Raw genomic sequence first — 12719 nt, forward strand, 5'->3', positions numbered from 1 at the left:
TTCTACGTCTCCTTCAAATCTGAACCAGCAAAGGCAGTGAAGGTCATGTGTGAGTGTCTGGAGGCAGTTGGAGGATGGATGGCAGCTAACAGATTGAGGCTGAAGTACTGTTTCGGGGGGACAGGGGACAGGCAGGTGTGGGGGACTTCCTGGTTTTGAATGGGGTAACTGTGCCCCTGAAGGACCTGGTGCACAGCCTGGGTGTCATTTTGGACTCACAGCTGTCCATGGAGGCGCAGGTCAATTCTGTGTCCAGGGCAGCTGTCTACCAGCTCCACCTGGTACACCGGCTGAGACCCTACCTGCCTGCAGACTGTCTCGCAAGAGTGGTGCATGCTCTAGTTATCTCCCTCTTGGATTACTGCAATGCACTCCACGTGGGGCTACCTTTGAAGGTGACCTGGAAACTACAACTACCGTAATTCAGAATGCAGCAGCTAGACTGGTGACTGGGAGTGGCCACCCGAACCATATAACACCGGTCCTAAAGAATCTTCATTGTCTCCTAGTGTGTTTCCAAGCACAATTCAAAGTGTTGGTGCTGACGTTTAAAGCCCTAAACTGCCTCAGCCCAGTATACCTGAAGGAGCGTCTTCTCCCCCATCATTCAGCCATAGCTGTCAAGTTCTCCCTTTTTTTAAAGGGAAATTCCCTTATGCTGAATAGGCTTCCTTACGAGAAAAGGGAAAACTTGACAGCTATACATTCAGCCTGGACACTGAGGTCCTCCTCTGAGTGTCTTCTGCTGGTTCCCTCATTGCAAGAAGTGAGGTTACAGAAAACCAGGCAGAGGACCTTCTTGGTAGTGGCATCCTCCTTTCAGATGTCAAGGAAATAAACAACTATCTGACCTTTAGAAGACATCTGAAGGCAGCCCTGTTTAGGGAAGATTTTAATGTTTGGTGTTTCAGTATGTTCTGATATATGCTGCGAGCTGCCCAGAGTGGCTGGGGAAATGATGATGATGATGATGTTCTTAGCTTAGGGCACATGATGCCACCACTTGGCTAAAGTTAAGCATGACTAGGTCTGGATGGGAGACCTCCTGGGAACCACAGAGGGGTCAGCTTAAATTCCCTGATGGAAGTAATGTAGGATAGAAACGTACAACAAAATAAATGCCTGCTTGGAAGGGTGTTCCAAGCATGAATCTGCACAGACCTAGCTAATTCACTAGCTCAGGGTCCTGGCATCAGCCCTTGAGGTTGTTGGATCAGGCCCCAGAGGCTCGACATTTGCCATACTAAGTGATGGTGCCCGGGAAGTGGAGGCACTACATTTTTCGAACGGCCCAGTAAAACTGTTCCCCTGGCTTGCTAGGCTGATCTATCATAGGTTCTGAAATAACATTCTTTACGATGCTTATAAATGCAGGAGGCATGGCCATTCACCAAGGATCCATTACATTTATAGAGGCGGCCGTGAGGCTTCATTTCTTCCTGATTCATGCATCAGATTGAGTAATAAGAACACAAGGCTGATGATCCAATAATAGGCTATTTCCTAACTGGCAAGCCACATATCTCCCCCTTCCCTCTGCTCCACCTCCTTCTCCTCCTCCTCCTCCTCCTCCTCCTCCTCCTCCTCCTCCTCCTCCTCCAGTCTAATATGTTCAGTGGCAAGCAGGGCTTATTGACAATATATTCTAAGGGAAATTAAGGGAAATTAATCTCTACCCCCTATCTAATGTATTTTGTGTGTGTGTCAATTATTGACATTTCCAGACAACCAGGTTTTCACGTAAGGAATGTGATGCCGTCTTATGTGTAGGTTACTGATAAGTAGGGCCGGCTCCACCATTTGGCAGAGTGAGGCAGCCTCCTTAGGTGGCAGATGGTGAGACCTGAGGAGTATGCAGAGCTGTGTGTGCCTGCTCTGTATCCTTAATTTAGCTTTAGCCTGCTGCCCTCTTGTGCAGTGGAGAATTCATTTGGGGGAGATCCCATCAGACATTTTCTGTATTTCATTGGGTGCCTGCTGGCATGTTGGACTAGAACATGGTAGATCAGGGTTCAAATCCTCACTCGGCCGTGAAGCTCACTGGGTGGGCTGTGGGCCAGTCACAGTCTTTCAGCCTAACCTATCTCAAAGGGTTGTTGTGGGGATAAAATGGAGATGGGGAGAATTGCGTACAGCACCTTGAACTGCTTGGAGAATGGGTGGGATATATTATTATTATTATTATTATTATTATTATTATTAATACCCCGCCCATCTGGCCGGGTTCCCCCAGCCACTCTGGGCGGCTTCCAACAAAATATTAAAATACAGAAATCCATCAAACATTAAAAGCTTCCCTAAACAGGGCTGCCTTAAGATGCCTTCTAAAGGTCTGGTAATTGTTGTTCTCTTTGACCTCTGGTGGGAGGGCATTCCACAGGGTGGGTGCCACTACCGAGAGGGCCCTCTGCCTGGTTCCCTGTAACTTAGCTTCTCGTAGCGAGGGAACTGCCAGAAGGCCCTCGGTGCTGGACCTCAGTGTCCGGGCAGAACGGTGGGGGAGGAGACGCTCCTTCAGGTATACTGGACCGAGGCCGTTTAGGGCTTTAAAGGTCAGCACCAACACTTTGAATTGTGCTCGGAAACGTACTGGGAGCCAATGTAGGTCTTTCAGGACCAGTGTTATGTGGTCTCGGCGGCCACTCCCAGTCACCAGTCTAGCTGCCGCATTCTGGGTTAGCTGTAGTTTCCAGGTCACCTTCAAAGGTAGCCCCACGTAGAGCGCATTGCAGTAGTCCAAGCGAGAGATAACTAGAGCATGCACCACTCTGGCGAGACAGTGCGTGGGCAGGTAGGGTCTCAGCCTGCGTGCCAGATGGAGCTGATAAACAGCTGCCCTGGACACAGAATTGACCTGTGCCTCCATGGACAGCTGTGAGTCCAAAATGACTCCCAGGCTGCGCACCTGGTCCTTCAGGGGCACAGTTACCCCATTGAGGACCAGGGAGTCCTCCACACCTGCCCGCCTCCTGTCCCCCACAAACAGTACTTCTGTCTTGTCGGGATTCAATCTCAATCTGTTAGCCGCCATCCAACCTCCATCTGCCTCCAAGCACTCACACAGGACCTTCACCACCTTCACTGGTTCTGATTTAAAAGAGAGGTAGAGCTGGATATCATCCGCATACTGATGAACACCCAGCCCAAACCCCCTGATGATCTCTCCCAGCAGCTGCATGTAGATGTTAAAAAGCATGGGGGAGAAGACAGAACCCTGAGGCACCCCACAAGTGAGATCCCAGGGGTCTGAACACTCATCCCCCCCCCACCACACTCTGAACACGGCCCAGGAGGAAAGAGCGGAACCACTGCATGACAGTGCCCCCAGCTCCCAAACCCTCTAGACGGTCCAGAAGCATGTTATGGTCGATGGTGTCAAAAGCCGCTGAGAGATCCAGCAGGACTAGGAAACAGCTCTCACCTTTGTCCCTTGCCCACCGGAGATCATCAACCAGTGCGACCAAGGCAGTTTCAGTCCCATGATGAGGTCTAAATCCCGAATGGAAGGGATCCAAATGGTCTTATATAAATATAACAAATAATTAAAGAAGGGAATTATGCTATTCTGTCCCCTTGGGTTGGGTCTTCAATGTGTTTGAATTTGATAATGAGCCATTTGGGGGCATCTCTCTCAGGTGGGGAGTACTATTTGAAGAACATACGGTTCTATCTAAGTTTCACTCCAGGCTGACTCACTGAAATGAATGGACCCACATTAGTTAGGTCCATGAATTTTCAAGGGGTCTACCCTGAGTTTGACTAGCATGGGAATCAACCCCCAAATAACAATTCAGTTCAAAACAAAATAAACGGTGGTGCTCTCTAGACCTTGTGGAACTCCAGCTGCCATCATTGGCCGCACTATCTGGGGCTGATGGGAATTGGAGTACAACAACTTTCTGGGAGCACCGCAACGGCTACCCTCTGGGTCTGAGGGCTTTCAAGCCATATTGAGATACAACTGTGAGACGTTGCTTCTTACCTTTCCCAGCTCTAAAGGAAGCCCATGGAAGAATGAAGCCAAACAATCTCAAAATGATTAATTTTCATTGGTGCAAAATCTCTTAAGCTGTTCTATTGCATTAAAAATTATGGCATTAGATTCTCTCTGCTCCCCCTTCCTCTTGCCTGCCCAAATGGGCCACTGCTAAAGTATTGCTAAAGTGCTTTTAACAGCTGAGGTTTTTTGAGTGTTTCAATAAAGTATCACTATTAGTGGATTTTACGCCTTTCCATTATAGACTGCTCTGGAAATTTCCTTAAGTGTGTGAATTCCTCTCCTCTCCCCTCTTCTTTTTTCTTTTGGTCTTCTCTTTTGATTTTGGAATATTAAAGCATCCCGATGAGGAACGTGGTGTAAATGACTAGGATGATTTAATGCTACTCTGGCTTGCCAATAAACCTTCGAGTCAGATTCTTGTTTAAATTGTGGCAATCATAAAAGACGTTTTTTAAAAAGTGCAATAATGCTTGCTAAAGAAAAGGGGGTCGTCCAAGAAAAATGTTGGGTGGCTGCAGAGCAAGGGAGGGCTTGCCACATAGGAATGAGTCACTGCAGTATCCGACATCATGGAAAGATTTGCATGTTGCCTTGCCTGCAATGCTTTCCAGGGCTTTTTAAAAAAGGGATTTTGGCCGGGGAGGGGGGGGAATCATGTGAATGGGCACTTTAATCTTCATCTTAATGAAAAAAAACCCCACATTTATTTAAATAAAGAAACGTCACTGATCACCTTTTTTTAAAAAAAGTTATGCTAAAATGTTTACTTTTTTAATGGACAAAAATTATCACAAACGAGTTACATAAGGCATAACTTTATACGTAAACAGTTTTGGTCCTTAGCTTAAAATCTATCGCTGATCTTTGTTGGGGTTCCATGTTGCTGTCTGCATATTTTCTTCATGATTGTTTGACTTTTCTCCTTTTTTCTGTGCATCCACAAGTTTCACCAGGACTAAGCCATGTATCGTAACAGCAAATGTTGCAATTTAAAGAACTTGGCATTTAAAATTTAACTAAAATAATCCAGAACTCCAAATGATTATTTATTTAGTTAGTTTGCAAAATCCTGCTCGGCATGAATTTCTGGACCAGGCTGATACAGTCTCCTGTCTCCTGTTGAAAGAAAGTGGAGAACAGCAGATCAGGCATCAAAACAGTCCAGGAATGGGAAACCTACAGCCTATGGGTCAAACGTGGCCTACCAGCCCTCTCCATTTGACCCATGAGACAGTTTTTTCCTGAAAGCACACCCACCTGCCCCACAGCTGATGCTTAGAGCATCTTGCGCCAGTCACTGGTGAGGACAACGAACCCAGTGCCAAACTGCTAACAGATGTTGCTCTGATCAGTTAATCATTCCGCATTTGATGATATATGTGGACACTTGGAGCACCTTGAGCCAGCTACAGTTGGGGGCAGTATGCTGGGTTAAATGAACCCAGTGCTGAACATATGATGGGTGCTGCTCCTAGGACATCCAGCTCCAGAGAGTGGATAGAAGTCTGTGTGTCATAAAAAAAGGTCAGTGTCTGGTGGGGGGGGGAGAGAGGGAGAGGGAGAGGGAGAGGGAGTGGGAGAGAGAGAGGGAGAGAGAGGGAGAGAGAGGGAGAGAGAGAGAGAGAGAGAGAGAGAGAGAGAGAGAGAGAGAGAACACCTTGCAAGACAGGGCTTCATTGACCCTGCGGTGGAGCTTCATGCTCTGCCACCGGGGGCGGAGAGCAGGTGCGCTGCCCCCAGTGATGTGGCTAGCATTCTGGAGGTGGGGCGGGGCACGCTGTGCGCAGTGACGTGGCACACATTTTGGGGGCGGGCAGCGGCAATGGCGCTCCTGGGATCGCGTCACTCGGGGCACACTGCCCCACTGGCCCTATCTTCCTACACCCCTGCATTGACCTCCCCATCCAGACTCACTCATCTAATGAATCTGTTATGTTGATCGACAGTCTGGGGTTCAAGTGGACTGCTTTCGAAAGTCTCTGCCATCTCGTTTGTTTTGCTGTCCTCGTGAATGAATCATATTATTTGGATAATGAGCCATTTAATGACTTGTGTGTTGATTTATCTGGTGGCAGCCGCTGGAGAGGCCAGTTTGAACAAAAGGGAGATGGAGATATGTGTCAGAGACTGCTTCAGCTCCCTTATCAATGGCTGCAGCTTCCATCAAAATGCAGGCACAAGTGGGCTTGTCTGTAGGGCATGTGTGTTTGTGTGTGCATAAAGACCTAACTCAGGATAAGGGAGAAATTCAATTCAGTTCTCATTTAAAGGCGAACCTATCTAATTTACACTTTCTGAAGCAACACTAGAATGAAATCACAGCTAGAGCCCAACAACAGCTGAAGGGCCACTGGTTCCCTGTCCCTAATCTCCAAAATGCTGCCATTTCTGAGACTCTTAATTTCCCACCAACAGGTATCAGAGAACCTGTAATCCCATCACCAAATACGACTCCCAAGTTTCGAAGAGGTGAGGAAGAGAGGCCCAGAATCACCATAAAGTTATCCTTCTAGACTTGTCATCAACTTCCAATGGTTGCAATTGCAAGTTGTTGTTGTTGCTTTTTTTTTAAAAAAAGAAACACATCTGGAGCTTTTTTTGCTCCATTAAGCATCAGTCTTCTTGATTAGCATTTACAGTGAAGGAAAGTGATATTGTTGGGAGGAGGGAGCCTAATTTAAATATCAAAGATCCTTCAGCAGAGATGGGATAAATTACAGGTGTGCTGCTTTCGAACCCCTGAGTGATAACTCTTAATGTGCATGCACAGTGACAGCCTGAATGGGTTCCCCAGGCAGCAGAGTGCATCAGCTTGCAGGTCCTTTGTTTTGATGTGTTCTTCTTCTAAATAGAGGTTTCTGAAAAAATCAGGATCAATGGCTGGGCTGTGAGAAGCTTCAAAGACTTTGTTTTATGCCAATGTACTTTAACCCTGTCCCGATTTACCTCAAAAGAAAATTGTTGCTGAGACTGGCATAATTTTGTCAGTGATATCAAAGCAACCACATTAGCCAAAGTGGCTTTCATTGAGGGTTCCTTTTTGAAGGTGGAATAATCTTCACAATGGCAGCTGATTCATTACAACTGCAGCTGATTGGTGCGTTCTGAAATAGGCATGTGATCCGGCTTTTCTGGACTGGGCCACTTCAGCAAACAGATGAGGGCATCGTGTCTTTGAATGCGGACTTTTATGTGTGTGTTCACATACCTTTATTCAATTCTTGCAGTGTGCTCTATGTGGGGCTACCGTTGGGCTTGGTCTGGAGGGTCCAACTGGTGTAAAATGCTCAGGCTAGACTGTTGATGGGGATAGATGATAACCAGAACACAATTTCAGTGCTCAAAAACTGCCTATGTGCTACTAGACAAGCTTCAAGTTTCTTGCATTAATTTACAAGGCCTTTAACAACTTGGGTCCAGGATACCTTAGGGACTGCCTGATCCCTTATACCCCAGAGGTCTTTGGTGGAGTTGGTGGTCCACCATGGCCCAGATATACATGACTCATCAGAGCTGTATGTTCAACATTGTGGATCCTGTTCTATGGAACTCCCTTCTAGCTGAGGTCAGACCCACTCCGCTGAATTTCCAAATTCTAGTGAAAACATTAAAAAATTTTTTTAAAAAATCCTGGAATTCTGATTTTATAGCCATGATGACTGGGACTCGTGGTAGCTGGTGTCCAAGAACTTCTGGAGGAACACATTTCTGTTCCCCTGCTCTAACAATTAGCACCCAAATAGACATTCCTCGAATATCCAGGACCATTGACAAGCTTCAAAAAAGGTATTGTGTGGTCAGTGTTCAAGCGAAAGATGTGAGGCCAATTATGCCAGGGCCCCCACAAGGATTTAAGAAACACCATCTTTTGTTTTCCTTGCATGGGAGAAAATAGACTATGGATATGGCAAATGTTTATCTGGATATGTCCCCACCAGGTTTGGAATTCGTCCTTCTGTATATTCCACCACCAACAAGAGATGAAGGGAAATTATGGAGGCAAAATGTCCATGATAGTCATGCATTATCATTTAGAATATTTATATGCTACTTTTCAACAGGAGAAGTCCTCAAAGCAGTTTCCTACAAACATATCTCAATTAAGTTGTTTCCAGCCTTAGCAGGGAATGGGTTGACTTTCCTATGTCAATCTTCCATCCACAAACAAAGGAATTGGGTCCCTCATCTCATGCTTGATTGTCTAAACAGGTTCTGCCTTCCTTCCTTGAAGAGGCAATCTATTTCTGGACACACCTGTTCCCATACACTCCAAGACCAAATTTAGAAATGGGTCAGATAATGTCCAGGCCAGAAGCATAAGGCTGATCCTGCTATTCCAGACAGTTGACTTTATGGCACTTGGATTCCTCCCAGGTGGGGTTGGATAGAGTTGCCCTCCTCTCTTGCCAATCTCAAACCTTCCCCACAGGGCTGGATTAACCATTAAGGAAAATAAGCAAGTGTTTAGGGCATCAAGGGAAAAGGGGGCACCACAGAAATTTTCCATCGGACCAGGTTCCACAAAAAAAGCTCCCACAACATGTACATCACTGGATTAGATGGGCCATTGGCCTCATCCAGCAGGGCTCTTATGTTTTGGGACTCGTCTTATGTTCTTACATAGCCTACATTTAGTTTTATATGCCAGATACTGTTGTGATATAGAGGACAGATTTAGAGCAGTGCCCAAATGAAAGGAATGCTTGAAGAACCACATCTTGAGAAATTCCTTATTCAAGGTCAGCTAAAAGCAAGGTCATGGGTCTTTGTCACAGAAGAATCTAAGTGAAATATGTCAATGTAACACACATTACATTGCAGAGGATACTAGCTTTAAGATTTTGTGTGCGTTTAATCTATGGTGCTGGAGGAGACTCTTGAGAGTCCCATGGACTGCAAGAAGATGAAACCTATCCATTCTTAAGGAAATCAGCCCTGAGTGCTCCCTGGAAGGACAGATCGTGAAGCTGAGGCTCCAATACTTTGGCCACCTCATGAGAAGAGAAGAATCCTTGGAAAAGACCCTGATGTTGGGAAAGATTGAGGGCACTAGGAGAAGGGGACGACAGAGGACGAGATGGTTGGACAGTGTTCTCGAAGCTACGAACATGAGTTTGACCAAACTGCGGGAGGCAGTGCAAGACAGGAGTGCCTGGCGTGCTATGGTCCATGGGGTCACGAAGAGTCGGACACGACTAAACGACTAAACAACAACAACAACAATCTCACTTGATTGGAGGAGGAAAGCGTATTAAGGGAGCCATGCTCTATATGCCACCTATTGGTAAAAACAGTCTTCCTAACTATGAATAAAGTGATTTGTGCCACTTTGTAAATGCAGAAGTATCGTGTAACCCACAAACAGATGATGTTCCAAAGGAGTAATTATTATTTCCCTTTTTTATGATGAAAAAGGAGTCTTCTTTGCTTCCAGGCCTCCCTGTAATTCTTTCACCATTTAATGAGGAACTCACACCACCACCTCTAATAAATGGCAGAAAACTTGTTGAACTAATCAAACATGGACATTTAAAGGGCAAGTCAGTGTAAAACATTACATTGTTTTATTCAGCAGAGTTGCACATTAGTGAGGTCTTGCTTTAATGGGATTATCAATAACTACAATTGTCCTTTTCTTACTCATCTGCTTGAAAGCTCTTTTTATGTTGATCGTCAACAGAAGCTGTTGTAAGTGTGATTTCCTGGTGGTTGTCAAAAGGCTGGAATGGTTTCAAATGTGCTTTTAACACCTCTTTGGAATAAATATATACATGGCTGTGTGACTTTATTCATGCACGATCCCTGGGCACCAGAGTTTAAGAAGGATGTTGACAAGCTGGAACATGTGCAGAGGAGGGCAACCAAAATGATCAAGGGTCTGGAAACCAAGCCTTATGAGGAACCATTGAGGAAGCTGGGTATGTTTAGCCCGGAGAAAAGGCTAAACTGAGAGGTGATATAATTTTTTTAAAAAATCCTTCCATTAGCACCTTAGAGACCAACTAAGTTTGTCATAGGTATGAGCTTTCGTGTGCATGCACACTTCTTCAGATACACTGAAACAGAAGTCACCAGACCCTTATGTATAGTCAGAGGGTGGGGAGGGGTATTACTCAGAAGGGTGGTGGGAATGGGTGATTGGCTGATAGGAGTGGTGACTTCTATTTCAGAAGTATCTGAAGAATTGTGCATGCACACGAAAGCTCATACCTATGACAAACTTAGTGGGTTTCTAAGGTGCCACTGGAAGGAATTGTTTGTTTCGACTACGTCAGACCAACATGGCTACCTACCTGTGAGAGGTGAAAGCTCTGAAGGCTTATCCCATGGAAGATGGAGAAAGCTTATTTTCTGCTGCTCCAGAGGGTAGGGCCCAAACCAATGGATTCAAATGAGAAGAAAGGACATTCCGACTAAACATTAGGAAGAACTTCCTGATGGTAAGAGCTATTTGAGAGTGGGATGGACTACTCCATTATGGGAAGCTTTTAAACAGAGGTTGGATGTCTGTCTGTCATGGATTGTTTAGCTGTGATTTCTGCACTGTAGGGGGTTGGTCTGGACGACTATTGGTGTCCCTTCCAGCTACTAGTTACGATGACTATATTCTCCTTCTGATGCCAGAGGCAGTATGCCTGCAAATGGCAGTGGCTAGGAATGATGAATGGGAAGAGTCCTACTCATCACTCAACACAATAGATGCACTATTGCACAGTCCTTTAAGGGCCCAGCTGACGTCTGGTGGAGGAAGCCAGCAGATGCAACCAATTAGAGCAGTCCTGCCCAGTGTGTCTGAGGCAGCACCTGCAATTAGAGATCGATGGGCGCTGGCCTCATGTGGTCTCTTCGATGGGTTTTTAACTGCAACCATGTCAACATCTGCTGGACCGTCTAACCCTGAGAACAGACTTGGCGTCTGCCGTGCTCTCTAATAACAGGTCTATTGCCCCCCATTATGTTGGTGTAGCTTCAGGTTATTGGCTGCTTGGGTGAAACTAAAGCTGGGAGAGTATGGGAAATGCATCCAAGGGAACGCCATTACGGGGAAGCCTTTATCTCCCCAAAACACCCAGGGTGCTCTTAGCCTGCAGTTAAATATTCATAAGGAAAAATTAATAAGCAGCAATGCATGAAATGATGTTTATTTACCTGCACATGATATGCAAATGGCAACACAGTGGCATTTTGTTCACCGGCTCCAGAAGGGGGTGGTGGCGGCGGCGGTGGAGTTTCACAACACCGCAACAGAAACATTGCTGTTTTGTGCTCCCCAAAGAAAGCCTACTGTCCCAGTCATTCTTAATCCAGAGGTGTTGATGTGCTGAACCATGAATGAATGGAATGCCCTGGCCACAAATGCACTCCCCACCTCCGCTGTGGTGTCCGTCAATGTTATCTGGGGAATGAATCACTTTTTTTGGTTGTTTTTTTTGCCTAGTACAAAATATAGTACACCAAGTGTTTGGAAAAATATGATCTTTCTGCAGCAGAAATGCAACCTCAAGGGAAGGCTGGCTGCAATGTGTGAGCAGCAGCTGTACATTTTATGTGCTATTCCACCCCCCATATCATGTGGATATGATACTCTGAGAATCACGAATTTTAGGGGGAAACACACATAGCTCAGTTAGGCTGTTGGAGGGTGTCTTTTGTACCACATTTCTAAGTGAACTGGCCTGATCCACCATTGCTTTGATAGCACCCTGGGCAGCTCCATGCAGAGAAGAGCTCAGGTGTTGTTTCAGCAGCACTCCCCAGAGTAATACACAGATCAGAAGGTGGCAGATTTGCTCAATGGAAGAGCACCTGCTTTGCATACAGAAGATGCCAGGTTCCATCCCTGGCATCTGTAGGTAGAGGTGGGAAAAACTCCTGCCTGAACTCCTGGAGAACAACTGCCAGTCACAGTAGACAATATTGAGCAAGATGGACCAAGGAACTATTGGAATTGTAGCTCCATGAAGGGAATCGGGGTCTTCTAACACCTCTTAGCACCCCTAGCAAACCCAGGTGGCGCTGTGGTTAAACCACTGAGCCTAGGGCTTGCTGATCAGAAGGTCGGCGGTTCGAATCCCTGTGACGGGGTGAGCTCCCGTTGCTTGGTCCCTGCTCCTGCCAACCTAGCAGTTCGAAAGCACGTCAAAATGCAAGTAGATAAATAGGAACCGCTACAGCGGGAAGGTAAACGGCGTTTCCATGTGCTGCTCTGGTTTGCCAGAAGCGGCTTTGTCATGCTGGCCACATGACCTGGAAGCTATACGCCGGCTCCCTCGGCCAATAATGCGAGATGAGCGCGCAACCCCAGAGTCGGTCACGACTGGACCTAATGGTCAGAGGTCCCTTTACCTTTACCTAACACCTCTTAGCACCCCTAGCAAACCACAGTTCCCATAATACTTTGGGGGAATCCATGACTGTTTGCAATGAAGGTAGCCTCTGGCTCCCCTTACTATTGGTTTCTGTGGAATGCTGCCCTACCAGCCCCAATAGGCTCCAGCCATCACTGGTCTTGTGATCTGAATTCTGAAGTGGTACAGCCCATCCTAAACTTTTATCACCACTAAGGAAATTAGACCACAGCGGGTGGCACTGTGGGTTAAACCACAGAGCCTAGGGCTTGCCGATCAGAAGGTCGGTGGTTCGAATCCCTGTGACGGGGTGAGCTCCCGTTGCTTGGTCCCTGCTCCTGCCAACCTAGCAGTTCGAAAGCACGTCAAAA

The sequence above is a fragment of the Zootoca vivipara genome, chromosome 6, assembly GCF_963506605.1.
Source record: "Zootoca vivipara chromosome 6, rZooViv1.1, whole genome shotgun sequence".
Taxonomy (NCBI): domain Eukaryota; kingdom Metazoa; phylum Chordata; class Lepidosauria; order Squamata; family Lacertidae; genus Zootoca; species Zootoca vivipara.